The following is a 17,382-nucleotide window of genomic DNA, read 5'->3' as shown; positions in this document are numbered from 1 at the left end:
AGACTTATCATTTTTGTATCTTCCCTGAAACACGGATGTCTGATTCTGTGTATAGGCTGTGCTTGATACCTTATTGTGTAGAAGCACACCCAGCTAAATCAGGACAGGTTTATGATGAATTGATAATCTGGGAGAAGCTATGGGTAGTCCCAGTCTTAATGCTGCCTTAATCAAATATTGGCCAGTGATAGCTGTTCAACTTGCTTCTTTGACCCTCTTGCTTGGCTTAAGTGTTTGTAATGACCACTCAGTCTCTGACAAAGATACATATATTCTAAAGGGGGTGTCATTAAAGCAGGATGGATTACAATATTATTTATATATCTCTTTGGGATAAATGTGTGGACTTTAATGTATTGTCAAGATCAAATAGTGACTATAGTGCCCTATTATTAACTGTAAGCAAATAGATCAAACAAGATATCTCCGAATATATCCGATTATCCAATCGAAGATCAATCACATGGTGATGGACTTGTCTCTTTTTGCAGGGTTAGCCACAAACATTTGCCTTCTTCCTCCTATATTTTCTGACCTGTTTTGGTGGTTTTAGGACTCTGGGCACTTTACCACTGCTAACCAGTGCTAATGTGCATATGCTCTCTGTCTAAAATTTATTGCTGATTGGTTTATCCATGATTGGCATACTTAATTCACTGGTAAGTCTCTAGTAAAGTGCACTATTTGTGCCTGTAAATCAAATGCTACTAGTGGGTCTGATTGTGCCACCTACAGGAGGAACCCTGCAAACATGTCTCAGGCCTGTCATTGCAGTCCATGCTGTGCAATTTTACACTGCCATGTCGACCTGGCAAGTGCATTCACTTGCCAGGCCCAAACCTTCCCTTTAATTACATGTAAGTAACACTTAAGGTAGGCCCAAGACAGCTCCATGGGCACGGTGCAAGGTATTTAAAAGGTAGGCCATGTACTGGTGTGTTTTACATGTCATGATAGTGAAATACTGCGAAAATGTGATTTCCACTATTGTAAGGCCTATCTCTCCCGTAGGGTAAGATGGAGATTGCCTTGAAATATCTTTTAAGTGTAATTTCCCACTGGGAGCAGATAAGACATGGAGTTTGAGGTCTCTGAACTTACAATTTAAAAATACATATTTTGGTGAAGTTGGTTTTTGAATTATGAGTTTCTAAATGCCCCTTTTAGAAAGTGGGTATGTTTCTGCTTAACCACTCAGTGCCTCCTCCAGTCTACTGAATACTGTCTAGGTCAGAATGATAGGCTGTTTGTGTATTCACTCTTGACAGTAAACAAAAAAACGAAAACCCACCTCCACTAAGTGGAATCTCTGTGTCTGATAGTAGTCACAAGTCAAGCCAAAGTCAACAAAATATAAACATTCAAAAAGATGCAAGAAAATATATCATTTTATTTACATATGTGGATAAATTCATCTAATACATGATACATGTATAGAAATAAATCGGTCTGTGAAACCTGGGGACTGACCAAAAATAATAAAAAAACTCAATCACACTCATTAAAAGCAGCAAAAAAATACAGTAAGGCCATTCTCTAAACCAAACAACTTAGTAAGATAGCCAAAAAGTGGTGAACAGAGAAATCACAAACAATTCATTCAAAAATATTTTTTTAATACAATCTTAGCTTAATCATCATTGTGCTTCTTCAATCATAAAGTCAAATATCTCCGGACCATATATCGAAAGTTCATACGGAGAGAAATAAGGTCCAAATCAGAGTCCTGCCACAAATATAGTGCTGACGCATGTTTCGGTGCTACATGACCAAAAGGTCACCCACCTTCCACAGAGCACTCAGCAAATATGTAATGTTAAAAAACCTCTCCATGGGAGGCTGTAGTCCTCATTTACACAGTACCTGTAAATACAAAATATTTACATTATGACCAATGGCTTGACTGGGGAAATATATCTACCCATAGTGGTCTTATCTCCAAAGTGGCCAAAGGTCGTACCAGAGGACCCCATGGTATAATGGCATATCTTCGGTGTGTCTGCATGCTTTCAAACATACATTACCTGATTGTGACAGTGAAACTTTCCCATACACGCGCTAAAGTCCCAGGTGTACTCACACATAAGTCTGGCGATTTCAAAGAACCTTTCTTTTGCATACAGATTTAAATGCCCAAATGTGTGTTGTTTTTAATATTATAAAAAGTGACAGGCATGCATAGGACCAAAGCTTGGCTCATATCGGGCTGAAAAGGAGGAACAGACCACACAACATCGTCTTAAGGGGTAAAAGGCCGCTTTAATAGAACAGGTCCGGTATAACAGATAACCTTGGCAATAAGCCTTACAAAACTATGACCTCACTAAACAAAGTTTCCTCCTAGCCCCTCCCTCCACTAAACTTGCCGCTTCGCAGTAACCCTTAATCAAAACCTTTCCCATCTGTCTTACTGCCCCCCTTCTGTATTTCCCTTGCCTTTCATCTCTTGTGACCCTTGCTACAACCTCCCTGACCTCAAACTTTCGCCTCATCCCATCCCCCCCAACGGCTTTATGTGCAAATCTCCCCGCCCCAACCAGACCTGTCTACCAGCGGCAGCCTAACTTAACAAAAGCAACAAACATACAAACCAATTCATGAACAAAAACCTGTCCTCTTAAAGCCTTTTTAAGCCCTAAATGATACAATTTTGCCACTGAACCAAAAGCCCTTCAAACAAAACCCGTAAAACGCAAGAAAAACAAGGGAGGGAGGGTGGGCCAAAAACTATCTGAGTACTGCCTCCTGGGTGTGAATCACGGCCAAAGAGGCCGCCCACACCCAACCCACATCTTTTATACCCACCCCATAGATACCACCCCTTCCTGCCAATTGCCCAATAGCATTACCCGATCCCTCTGAGGCCAGTTCCACCAGCCCGATAAGCCCGAGGGGAGACCAGGCATGCCTGACTCCCCCCAAACCCCCATCAGGCTGAAAAGGAGGAACAGACCACATGACATCGTCTTAAGGGGTAAAAGGCCGCTTTAATAGAATAGGTCCGGTATAACAGATAACCTTGGCAATAAGCCTTAAAAAACTATGACCTCACTAAACAAAGTTTCCTCCTAGCCCCTCCCCCCCACTAAACTTGCCCCTTCCTAGTAACCCTTAATCAAAATCTTTCCCATCTGTCTTACTGCCCCCCTTCTGCATTTCCCTTGCCTTTCATCCCTTGTGACCCTTGCTACAACCTCCCTGACCTCAAACTTTCGCCTCATCCCATCCCCCCCAACGGCTTTATGTGCAAATCCCCCCGGACCGCAGGAAAACCACCCAGTGTTTTCCTGCCCCCACCCACAGACCCCTCCAGGCTAACGATCCCACAACCTTTCGCCCGAGTCTGCAATGAGCATCCTCAACTCAAGTAAATACATCTCATTCCCCAGGAAAGGCAAATGCACCCCATCCTGCCTAAATAAACCCACCTCAGAAACCACCAAATTCTCATGCCGCAAAATCGAAACCCCTTTTTCATGACAAAAATGTTTCATTTCCCTATTCACCTTCCTCCTCTGCCTTTCTATACCTGATATCGAATATGCCCCTCTCCAATTCCTACGAGGTACCAAACAAGTCCACACAATATGCGTGCCAGCCCAACGTTCCTTGATCCTCAACAAATCCATCTTCATTGCCTTTAGCAAACCAATACCTGATAAAGAAACTAGATCATTTTCCCCAAGATGAATCACTAAAAGGTCCGGACAAACCCCTCTCTCCATCCTACGGGACAAAACTGATAAGAGCTCACCCCACCTCATGCCACTCTTACCGACCCAACTAACTTTAATCCTCGTCCCATCCAACCCCAACTGCTTCCCAAAATGCCTGGACGCTGCCTGCTTTTCTGCCCAACGCACAAAGGAGTGCCCAACGATCCAAACGATACAGCATCCCTCAGGACCACCGACGCAACCTACGAAAAAACAGCGAAAAAAGACATAAAATACTTACCCCTCAAAATACCATATAAAAGTGACAGTGAAAAAGGATGAAAAAACAGCAAAACAAGCCCGAAAAGAAATATCAAGAAAAAACCCCAAGCCATTGCCCCCAAAAAACAGATCCTATACCACCCACCCACCTCCCCCCGCAGTATGAATGTAAACAATCTCATTGGAATTGGCGGACATAACGCTTAAAACATTGTGATTTCCATCTACCCAAACCCATTATTGCCATATCCGATTTACCTCCAGCTCTTGCTTCCGTGGCCGCTCCAATTAGAAAAGAATGTGTCCCATAGTAATGATAATCCATGCCCATCCAACCCAAAGCCCATCTCAAAACCACGAGCAGTTGATAAGCTGTCAATAATGAACCATCCTTATGCATGAATACAAACCTTGATGACTCTGGTAATCTTCCTACAAAGGACACCCAAAGCCCGACCGGGCAGGTGGACAACCCTGTACCCTTCAAAAATACCTCTTGACCCCTCCCCAAATGATCATTTTTTGATGCCCTCACCCAAACCACCACAGCCCCGCTCCTTACCTGCACATCCGACCGCAAAATCCCATCACGACCTTTGACACCTAAAAGCTCCGAAACCCTAAAAGCTCCATGGAAAAGCCAAGACATGCAGAGTGACAACAATTGACATTCCCAAGGCGAAAAACAAACCTCACCCAAAACACCCAGCAACTCTTGCAATAAATCTGACGTAATATGTCTCCGACGATCCTTTCTCACCCCACCCTCCCTAGCCCACCCGCAAGCAAACGTCTGCAAAGCTCACCTTCCACTGGATCATAACCCCAAAAATACTTACCAAAAAATGATATCCCTGACAGCTTACCTGAAATAGTGACTGCCGAGAAACCCAACTCTATTTGCTGCATAATAAACAGACCCGCATCTTCCCTCCTTCTGTTACAAACTTCCAAACCCCCTTCCCGTCTAACTGCACCTGACCTTAAAAACTCCAACCAAGCCTGCTCATAACTCTTCCGAGTAGATGGGGCTACTGATTGTTGGACCAGCTGCAACATTCTCACTCTCCTAATTCCCATAATTCCCTGGAAACTGCCGTCTTCTGTGCATCCGCTTCCGGTGCAAGCCCACGGAACCCCTGCCACTGAAAACGAGACAGGGCATCAGCAATATCGTTATTCACACCAGGAACATATTTTGCCTTGAACATCACATTCCATTGCAAACATTTCAACAAAAATACCCTCAAAAGCCTCAACACCTTCTCGTCTTTTGCCCTTTGTGAATTCACTAAATGGACCACTGACTGGTTATCTACATTAAAAACCACATTCCGATGCGCCAGATGCGAACCCCAAATCTTCAAAGCCACCACCAATGGGAAAAATTCCAAGAATGCAATGCTATGTTTCGCTTTTTTCCAGCTCAGAGGCAAACTCTCCGCCGCCCAGTGCCCATCCCAAAAAAGACCAAAACCATGATAATATATGTATCTGCCACTGCCAATCAAACAGCATCCCTCAGGACCACCGACGCAACCTACGAATCAAACTCATCCACCAACATGCTAACACCATTAAACTGCTGCAAAAACCCAATCCACATCCTCAAATCTTCCTTGACACTCGCACGAATTCTCAATTGTCGTTGGTACTTTCGGTCTGTGAGCCAACTCCCACTCCTCCTCCTTAGATCCCTCTTTAGCCTGAACCTCTCTATGAAGTAACTTAAAAACATCCACAAACTCCCCTTTCCATATTTTCTCCTTTAAACTTAGAGTGAGATGCGCCCCCAAAGGCATCGACACTCCCATGTACGGCAATTTCTTTCCTTTACCCCCACCCTGACTAGTGGCACCATTCTGCCCCGTACTCACCTGATCTACCCCAGACTTACCTGTGACTTCCTGCACAATACCCAAAGAACCCACAGCCTTACTCTCCTTTCCTTCTCCACCCGCCTGAATTGCTACATCCACATTCTTTAGAGTTCGAACCCCAGACCTGGAACCCCCATCAATCGCCAATCCCCCATTGCCTGTGTCAAACACCTCACCTCTAGATAAATTAGCAGCAACCTCTCGCCGAGACAGCCGATCGCCCTGGAATGCCTGCCCACTCGTGGACGCTTGAGGAACTGCAACCACCTGCTCACCAGCCCTGAGGGTCTCGTCGCCATAATCCAACTCTTCTTCCTCATTGCCACCCAAAATAGCGCTCCGGCTATCCAATCGTGGCTCCCATACTCTGGTACTCTGGTCCAAAGATCTGGCCTCCAAATACACTACCTCCCTCGATGTCGGGCGAACCGCTCCGGATTGCGCCCTCTCTTCTATTCGGCATCCTGGAGGTGCCCTGACCCCCACCGAAACTGGACCTCCAGCAGGCCGCCCTGACCGCTGATGCTCTACCGACACCCCATGTCCGCTGGAAACATGAGGGGCCACACACCCAGGAAGGTACGCCCTTGGTACCAGATCCCAAAAATCCATTCCTACCTGCGCCGACCCTGTTCTACCATCCTCACTGGCTAAACCACAAATGTTACCTTTTAAAACCCTAAAAAACACCTGCCCTCCTGTTCTAAAAACTGCCTGATTAGCAACCTCCCATTTTTGCACCCCCTGCATTACCTGAGTAACTGTCTTGGGAATCTGCCTACCCAACCCTCCACTTTGAACCACTAAACCCCTACCTAACTGCCCATTGCTGTCACTACTACCCTCACCATGCACCTCCACCAACTTCCCTTCATCTTCAGAATCTATAATAATTACATCCTTAGAAACCTATTCTGTTAAAATCCTGTGCCTGTCCTCGCCCTTCTCAAAAACAGCCTCATCGACCACTAATTCACCTGATTCCGAGGGCGCGGCCATATTGGCTGCCCCTCCTAACTGTCTTTCCTCAAACAACGCGGTGCCGCGTTCCCCACCGCTTTCTAAATCCAGTGGGGCTTGCTGCATGGGTCCCTTTTGCGCACGCGCGCGTTTTGAAACGCTCGCGTGCGCCACACTCTCCCCCATCTGGCCGCAGGTGCGCATCGCAGCCTGCGGCCTCCTCAATCCTGACAGAGCGCGCGCTCTGAAGCCGCGCCCCAACGTCTGGCCAGCCCCACCGTGAGCCAACTCCAGAAAAGCTCCCCTGCCCGCGGCCGCTACGTGCTGCCGCAAGGAAGCCCCAGAACGTCGAGGGAAACGCGCCCCAATCCTGCGAACAGACGAGACACCCGGTAAGCCATCCAAAGAGCTCACCCTCAATTCTTCGTGCTCGCGCTCCAGTGAAACGGAAACTTTACGCCCAGCCACACTCTTAGCCCTGAATTTTTTACACTTTTTAGGACTTGACACAGGGGATTTGCATGCTAAAACAGCAGCAGATATCCTGTCAGCTGAAGACCTCTTCGGTCTCTTCAGCCCTACCCACGCCATTTCTAGAACTCCTTCCTTAAACAAATCCTCCCTCCCTGCCTCCTGCAAAACCTTCAGCGCCTGCACAACCTTATTAGCTTCCATAGCAACCAATTAACCAAGCCTTATCTTACAGAAAAAACTCCGGCATAGAAACGCCCAAAAACTATCTGAGTACCGCCTCCTGGGTGTGAATCACGGCCAAAGAGGCCACCCACACCCAACCCACATCTTTTATACCCACCCCATAGACACCACCCCTTCCTGCCAACTGCCCAATAGCATTACCCGATCCCTCTGAGGCCAGTTCCACCAGCTCGATAAGCCCGGGGGGGACCAGGCATGCCTGACTCCCCCCAGACCCCCATTACCCCACAGCGTTATAGCTTAATAAACGACTATGGAAACTTCTTTTGAGAGAAGAAATTCAACCACACTACTCGATACAGTAATTGGTTCCACTAATCCTCGAATTCCCATTTTATAAAGATGTCACTTCTTTCTAAATTCAGAGCAGACGGGGGAAGCCCACATAGAACAAACGTTATATCAAAGTTGCCTGCATTTCTTACTACTGAAAAAGTATAACTCATCTGATACGTTCCGATAATTATGAAAGGTAAACCTAACCCTGTTCTACTTACCTGCCTGATTTTGTAAATACAAAGATCTTCCTGTTCCCAGTAATCCTCGTTTGTCCAAATCGAGGGAAGGGAAGTAGACCCTGTGTCTGTTTCAGATGACACGGAACTGTTACAATTCCAAATAATGAGATTGTGAGCCATAAATCGTCGGGAGGGCAGGATTTCCCATTGATCTAAACCGTTCAATCGACTGGCCGTAATAGCATGGGTGCAGCATGGCCACCATATTTGAACAGAAAGGAGATTGAGCCCAAGGGAAAAATATAACACGCCTTGCCTAACTGATGAAAATAAAAATAAAATCTTCCTTTTTCCAAACAACACCTCTACTTAATTGCGACCTTCAGATCTAAAGAATAAAGTTGGCACATATATCTCCATCAAAAAACACAGACCGAGTAAAATCGTCAAAGGACAGAATAATACGCCAGACAAAACACTTCGAGAAAAACAGGCATCTCGTCATACTGCCAATCAATACGCTATCCTTTAGAAAAATCTTCCAGCTTCTAGTTAAACACAGCTGCCATACTGAAGCCAAAGTGAAATTATAGATATTATAGAGGATATGCCCCGAAATGCTGTTAAATAATCTATGTTAAGTACATTATCACTAGTTAAAGGTATTTGGAGAATGTAGAGAAATGGAAGAAACAGACGGAGAATCTTTCAAAAGAGTGCATTTTCCAATGGGATCCTCTCATTAAGTCCTTGATGTACTGTATCCAAAAAGTAGATCCAAAAAAACTCTCTTTTTCTTCTGTATTTGTCGCTGTCTATAGAGAATGAGGTAACCTTCTCTAGAATTGTACATTTCAAGTCACTTTCCTTGTGGTCCTCCTCCACGCAATGGTCTACCAAAGGAGCAGGAAATCTCTGATTTTTGATCGCTGATTTATGTTTGCTAAATCGAATCCTAAACTGCTTTCCTGTTTCACCCACATATTCAAGGTGGCAAGGACAGATGATACAGTATACCACATTTAAACTCTGGCAGTTGGTCATAGTCCTTAATTGGATTTTTTGTTGTTGTACAGAAAAGTATCTGATGCAATAGCCTGAGCACATGCATGACATCCTCCGCAGCGGTGGTTACCTAAAATGGGATTGGTTCCCATTATGGTTTTCTGAATGAATTTATTTTCTTTTATCACTCTGGCTTTAACCACTTTGTCTCTTAAGTTTGAATTTCTTTTGAAAGCAAACATAGGAGTAGGGAGGGGAGAATCCTCCTCATTGCTATTCAGAATGTTCCATTGCATGTTTCATTGCGTGTTAATTATTCCTATGATTGTGTTGTTGAAATTAGAAAGTCTAATGACACACACTAACCTTTGTTGCTCAATCTCTGGATGTGTCTCAAACAGACTGTCACAATCATAATATTTTGCCCTTTTGTATGCTTCCCGAATCGGCCTTTGAGGGTAGCCTCTCCGGAGGAATTGATCCTTTAGCATTTCTATCATATTCTGTCATACTACTACAGTTCCTCCGAATCCTAAGGAACTGGCTGAACGGGATACCTTGACAGCCATACAAAGGGAGCTGAGGTGTGCCCTGCATATCCTGATGGGTCTTTCTGAGCTAAAGTGGTGGAAGGAGATGACTCTTGCACCTAAAAAGGCCTGTGCCTGTCCTTACACAAAGCAGTTTCCAACCCCCTGGAGTATGTCTGGGGCCAGGGCAGGAAAGGCAGGGACTTATGCACTACAAAGACTTCTCTTTGAAGTTTTCCTACTTCAAAGGCAGAAATAAGAAAATAAGTACTAGACCTCAGACCCCACAACGTTGGAATCCTTCTGTACTGAGGACATTCTGCGAGGAAGAAGAGCAGGATGCTGTAGGAGGGACTGACACTCTGATGTTGCTTTGCTGTGTTGGCCTGCTGCTTGCTGCTTTTGTCCTGAGAGTGAAAAAACTGGACTTTGCTTTCTTGTGCTTACAAAGGTTCTCCAATGCCTTGGACTGAGCCTGCCTCCTGTTAAGAAGTCTCAAGGACAACAAAGACCTAATCTGCCAGCAACTGGGCTCTTTTTCTGGGAGTCATGACTTGCCAAGTGATGCCAAATCCATTTCCTGGGCCATCGGAATAGAGTACTGGTGCACCCAAGAAGAAACCAAGTACATCAACTCCAGAGCAACTTCGGAACCAGCACCGTTGCCTGACTCTACGCCGCTGCCTGCACCACAGCCATGGTCCCCACTGAGTGCAACTACCGTGACAGATGCTGCAGGCCTGACGTCGCTGCAGCGCCTCCAAAGTCCCACCACAGCATGAGTCCCGAGTGCAGTGTCACCGAAGCCTGCAACACCTGACTCCATCGCAGCACCTGTGGCCCATGCCGTGTGATCGCGACACTGCAAAGTCGACCCCTCGCAATTTGACCTGGTAGATTCATCTACCCATGCCGGGTTGTGAGCAACCAACACACTGCCACGAACGCCACCACACCTCCCCTGCAACCATATGGAACCAATGCATTACCTTCCTTACCTAGCAGTAAGGAACAGACACCGCACCTCCCCGGTAGCAGTAAGGAACCAAGGCAGCACCAGCCCTGGCAATGCCTCATCCCCCACCCCCGACTTCATGCAACATCTTTGTTTCCTCATAATTTTCAAAGGTACTGTACTTGGGGTCCGTGCGATTCCATGAATGGCCTGCACTCCCTTGTGAGCGACATTTGACTGTTAGGAACTACTCTGTCAAGACCCTTTGACTGTGGAGCTATTGTGTCTCTAAGTGCTATAATAAGATTTAATCTTGGAAAATGTGTATCTTTACTTGTGTATGTTGGATTTTTGTTGTTTTGACCTTGTACTCAGATAAATATTGGCTATTTTTGTAAACTGGTGTGGAGTACTTTTGTGGTGTTTTCACTATGCTACTGTGTGTGTGTACAAATACTTTACACATTGCCTCTGAGACAAGCCTGACTGCTCGTGCCAAGCTTCCAAGGTGGTGAAAGGGGGTTATCTGAGCTGTGTGAATCCCTTACCATCCTAGAGTGAGGGTTCCTACTTGGACAGGGTGCAAACCACTGCCAACTAGAGACCCCAGATCTCACACATGGCTTAGAGCAAAAGCAAATTCCAACAATCTCATACCAATTTACAATGCTTTTAACATTGGTTTTGCTTCCTAAGCTCAAGGGCCAAGCTGTTATATTCCAGTCATCAAAATCCGTTCTTGGGTCTTCAGGTATTTGAAGCAATTCTTCCTAGAGGCTCCTCGAGCTCCTCCACAGGAAAAAGCAGTACTTCACCACCGTACACAAGCGAGTACTGTAAGGCAAAATCTCAGTTGAATTTTCCAGAAGTCTACGGATATCTGAACCACAAAAGCCCAATAAAAAAGGGTCTTAGATACCTGCAAAAGGAACTGGAATTATGCAAACTGACTAGATTTTTTATAGGCACCTAAAAAGACATAATACATCATTCTGCCCTATTATTGCACATGGTAGTCTCGATGGAGGCACTCATAGTGATCATTTTGTCCAACAGCAAGTCCACATACAGCATTTTCAAAATGTGTATCCACTTATAGGCCTAAGCATACTCGTACCTTTGTAGCCTCAGACTGCCCCAGCTATTATCACTTCTCTGACTGACTATCTTCTTTTACCCTTCTCAGTACCAATAAAGATCTTATCTCTACACGAGTCTGGCTTCAGAAAAAGGTTTGTACTACTGACCAAGTTTTAAAGCTACTGCCTATTTTGTGGAAATATAGCAGGATAAACAAAGAGTACCATTAAGTTGCCTTTGTTGACTTGAGGGTAACATTTGATCTCGTCCCCATATAAATGCTGTGGGAAACCATCAAGTCTCGGACTGTGATGGTTTATTAAACAGCTTAGTAATGTTCCACAAATGTAACGGACTGGGATGGTTTATTAAACAGCTTAGTAATGCTCCACAAATGTAACTATGCACATGTGCAACAGGGTAAGAAGGGAGAGCTTACTGATCGCATGTTTATCCATAGAAGCAGATGCCAAGGATGTGTGCTCGACCATGCCTTATATTCCTTATTCATGAATTATGCTATTGATTTTCTTAGTAAATGTATCCATGATTCCCCAAACTTAGTGGTATATCAATTCCAGCCCATCTTTGCTTACGGCAGCCTTCTAATCTTGAGACTCCCTGTGAGTCTACAGAATTTGTTGAATAAATGTAAAGATTTCTGTGACTTGCATGCTTGGAAATCAACAACCAAAACACAAAATGAATGGCCATTAGACTGCATATGTGCTTCAGGGTTGATCTGAGGCTGAGGGAAATTGCTTTGGACAAAGTTGGCAAATCTGATTATTTGAGGATCAAGGTTGATAAAGCATTGTCTTGGATTCCTCAAATTGAGAAGAGCAAGGCAACAGTACTCCACAGATCTGCAGTGGTCCTGAAAATGTACAGATCAACATTATCTAGATATCTGTCTCCGACATTAGAGGTATACGGAGCAAAGGCCCAGTCTGCACCTCTGTATGGATCAGAACTTTAAGCAATGGCTATAGTCAATGTGCTTACTTCTAGAGAGAACCATTTTGCCAGATCTCTACTTACCTTAAAAACATTCCAGTCTTATCACTATACTTTGATACTAGTCTCAAGAGAACTGGAAAACTTGCTGCTCTTAGCCCACTCATGTACTGGGTAAGGTTATGGTCAACTATAGGCGTGGAGTCTTACAGGAATGGATTACTAGAAATATTAATTCTAGATAACGCACTCAACTTTACTTGGCTATGTTAAGTTATGGCTGTTTGCTTTGGGGCTCGAAAGTATGGGGTCTTACCTGTTTCCATTGACTACGCTTCAAGGAGTTCTTTTGGCACCATTTTCTACAAAAATTGAAATTGACTACGAACTTTGGTAGCCTTTCTGACAAATTTCTTGGCTTCAAATCAGTTCCACACTTTGAACCTTATATGAATGAAATATTATCCTATCAGGCAAAAACTCTCCATATAACATTTTGATTTGTGACTGTGTGTCAATGGCTTTATGTGGAAATGGAAATCAGCAAATTCTGTAACATCGATGTAGAAAATATTGAATGTCTTATTTTTTCATCCAACATATACACTTGCAAAAAGGGAATGGATTTGGGCACTAAGGGCCTGATTAGAGTTTGGTGTTTAGATGTGTCGACCGCCAGACCTGTGGTGAGGGGACCGCCATCGAGGTGGTGGTCTTCCCTCTGGCCTTATTACGACTTTCCTGCTGGTCTGATGGGAGAACAGCCCAGTGGGAAAGGTGTGGTAGCAATGCCGTCCACTCATAATAGAGCCGGCAGCAATGCTGCCACACGCAGGCGTTGTACATTTCATGGGTGTTGAGGGGAGGGCCTGCACTGCCCATGGCCCACTGCACTTGTTCTCTGCAAGCCTTTTAAAGGTAGTTGAACTGACATGAAAAGGCTTGTGGAGAACAAGATTGTAATCAGCAGGGCGGTGCTGAATTCAGCGTCGCCCTGGCTCATTACAACTTACACCACCGTAATTTCATCAGGATCCGAGATCTTGGCAGGGGTGGCAGTGGGTTGGCAGGTTTGGCCCCCAACCTCGTAATATGGCGGTCAGACCGCTACAATTACGGCGGTCCAACAGCCACCAAGAGTCTGGCAGTCTGTTGACCCCCAGACTCATAATAAGGCCCTCCGTCTTAACATGGGGTTCATACACCTTCTAAATTTCAATAAAAGTCCTTACATCTAAGTACATTTTTATATTCACTATGTAGTTATAGGCAGCGTTTCGAGTTAGCCTTTTAAGTATTTAGCAGTCATGAAACGTGCTGTAATGATGAAGAGGGTTTTGATTCTATTTTGATATGAAAACTTTTTATGTTGTAGATATTTTATTAAAACAAGATTATTAACGTCTAAATTGACACAGCCGCACTGTGCATAATTAAAAGATACAGTAGTCACATATTTCAGGCGATGGTAATATTTTAGAATGAAAAACTGAATCATAACTTTCAGAACAACTGCCACTGCTCCCACCCTTCCCACCTCATCAAAGTTCAACTCTGCACATGATCTAACACCAATTTGTTTCATTCAAGATATTGTGGAAAGCTATCTCTCAGATATTGAACTACCGTGCACAGTTCTTACACTGTTTTTCCTGGCTCCTCAGATCATCAAAATATGTTTACGGCCGACAAGTGAGGCCGGCAACAGTGTTTGCATGTCCTTTCCTGATAGATATTCTACTATAGGGGCCCAACACACCTCAAAGTTCATATGTTCCCATTAACCCATGGACATCATTTCAACAAAATGCCAGGGGTAGTGGAAGTGGCATCACACACCATTTCATTTTTACTTTCACTCATACACACACCCTTCTACATATACACACATTCACTGCCACCACTCATACACACATGTGTTTACTTAAGCACACTCCCACCCCCAAGCATAAACACAACATACATTTAAAAGTGTTTTTTACTTCCCTAGGCTACCAAGGAGGGTCATACTCTAGCTGTGCTCCATTTTGTATTACTCTAATAGTAAATAATATAATAGTAAATAATATATTATTTACTATTAGTGTAATAAAAAAACTGATTGAAATCAAGGAAGTGGAGCCCCAACCAACCTCCATAAGGGTGAGCTGCCCCTGTGTTCCTGGCACTGATTTTGCAACCTCTGAGTTCAGGTGTGGCAAAAGTAGTGCCAGGGGTCGCAAGGGGCAAGCTGGGGGTCATAGCTGCGACCCCTAAATGACAACCATGACTTAACCTACTTTACCTATGAGACATTCCATTGCTACTATATCCGGCAAGCAGCTATACCACTGCAAGATCAGGGGTGAATCTTTCTTCTTCCACCACAGAGCTACAGCTAATTTTATCAACCAGCTCCAGACAATTGCTTTCTCATTATATGCTGCTGAGGTGAATGGCAAGTAGAAGCCTAAGATTTCATTGAGTGGTCTGGCGAACTCTTTCCAAAAAGGCAGTAGTTGTGTGCCTTCCAACCAGGTCTGAATAAAGGAGCCCCTCTGTTCACACTGTCTCCAGCATTGTGGGTTGGCAGCTGGGAAAATTGCATTGTGGGATGCAGTTGCAGCTGGCAACTGGGCTAAGTGGCTGGCAGGGGCGGGGGAACAAAACAAAGATAAAAGAAAATATTAAAAATATAAAAACTTACCTTAAGCGTGCTACCGCTCTCCACCGCACCGCAGGCACAGGCTCCCAGCCTGTCTTGTGGCTAATCGTGATGCTGCTCAGAGCAGCATTATGATTGGCTGGAGCAGCCTGGCAGGGCGCTCCAAGGCAGACTGGGATCCTGGGCTTGCTCTCTCTAACCCGGCAACACAGTGCTGGTTTAGAGAGTGCTTGTGCGCATGTGTTTGGCCGGTCAGAGACAACCAGCCAAACATACATGCGCACTGAGAGGAGTGCTCTGTGCACCCCCCTCAGTACTCGTCACCCCCATGGCCCCACCCCTTTAAAGCTAAAACGATAATAAACACTGTTTATTATCATTTTATTTTTAAAGGTTTGCAACTGCTGCTGGCTGGGGGTGACGCGCCTCCCCTATAGCGGTGAAGTTGCCCCTGGTGGGATGGTACTGCCACGTGTATAACAGATTATAATGAATTTCTTTTGTTGTTTATGGAAATAGAGCATTATGAATGTCTGACCATAGTTTCTTCTAGTCTCCAGAGTAAATCTCTCTGTCCAGTATCCTGCCCCACTTTTCTGATATTTTTTGGGAGGCTTTTACTTTCCAACGGGATAGCGTACATTTGTAAATCAGTACTCTCTGGGTAGTAAGGGTGGCCACATATTTTTCAAAGGGTGTATTCTGTCTTGCAGCTATTCTCTTTTTCAGATGCATCACTCAGTGCTGTATTTGCACACAATGCAATCGCTCCAATTCTGGCACTTTGAAATCTACTTTGCATTGTGAAATTGTTTTGATTTCGCTCCAATGGAATAAGTTGCCAATATCCCTAAAAATCCCACTTCGCCAATTGGCAAAGGCCCCCAGATCCATTGCTGGAATAAAATCTGGATTATAATAGATATGTGTATGGAGACAGAAAAGTAGTCAGACTCTCTTGCTCCTATTTAAGATGTCCCATATTTGGTGTGATCTAAAAACAGGTGTACTAAGCTAGCAGTTAGGAGGTCTATGGCTATGACAGTATGCACCCAAATCACTTCCATCATTGGTCGTGTCATAACGGCTCTCTCCATGTGGGGTCATCAAGTTCATCTTCCTTATGTGACTCCACCACAAAACTCAATTATTGAGTCACTAGGTAGTATAGTTTAAGATCAGGTAGAGCCAGGCCTCCAGAAGCTTGTTCTGGTGAAGTAGTTTTAAATGGGTTCTCGGTCTTGAACCCTTCTAAATGCATTTATTGATCGGCTCCTCAAAGGAAGAGTTTAAGCTTTCCTGTACCAGAATCAGGAGCACTTGAAACAGATACAAGACCCCGGATAAGATATTCATCTTCACCGTATAATGTCCAAGACAGGAAGAGGGGTGGACATATTTTTTTAGGTCCCGTCTAATTTCAGTTCCAGGATAGTTACGTTTATATAAGTCTCGTATATATTAGGTGTGATTTTCACTCCCAGGTATTTAATATATGCAGTTCTCCATTTAAGTGGGAATCTACTTCGCAAAACTCAATTTCTTCACTATGAACATTTATATGAAGAAATCCTGACTTTGACATATTTATTAATTTTATATCCCGCTAGATGCTCAGATCTCGTCAGCAGTGCAACCTCATTCCCCAATATATTGTAACTATTTCAAAAGAGATGTGCTATTATTGTATATGTATTATGGGGTAAAGCCCCAAAATCAGCATTATTAATGCGTTGAAATGACCATAAAAAATAACACCGTATGTTTCTGTTATAACAATGTTAACATGCCATCACTGCTAGCATTTGTTCTCCCTTTCCACTTACGCTCGTGCACTCAGGTTGTTATATACAAATGTAAAAGCGAGACTAAGTGGCATTTTCAATGCTTGTTTTAATTTGGAAACCCAATTATTATTTGATGGTGTGGGGTAGTAAGTGCCTCTACTTGTCAACTGAGCTAGTTAAATTATACTAAGTGAGTCGCAAACTAGGCTCCTGCCCTTCCTTTAATGGTAGACAACACCTGTTCGTCAACAATCACTGAACTGTAGTGTGCATGCTTCTGCCCAACCACCCATTCTGTAGTGTTTGGTGCCACCGGGGGTAGTACGCCAGCAGCTGGATATGGCTAGCGCGCGTCTTAGTTATTTTCGATCCTCAATTGGAGCGCGTGGTCCCACTGTAGTCAGTTCAGTGCTTCATTTGTAAATAAAAACGTGCGCTGCTCAAAATCCTCCTCTTAAACCCCCGGCTGCT

This window comes from Pleurodeles waltl, chromosome 2_2 (assembly GCF_031143425.1).
Source record: "Pleurodeles waltl isolate 20211129_DDA chromosome 2_2, aPleWal1.hap1.20221129, whole genome shotgun sequence".
Lineage (NCBI taxonomy): Eukaryota > Metazoa > Chordata > Amphibia > Caudata > Salamandridae > Pleurodeles > Pleurodeles waltl.
The sequence above is the reverse complement of the archived record's forward strand: the minus strand, read 5'-3'. Positions refer to the sequence as shown.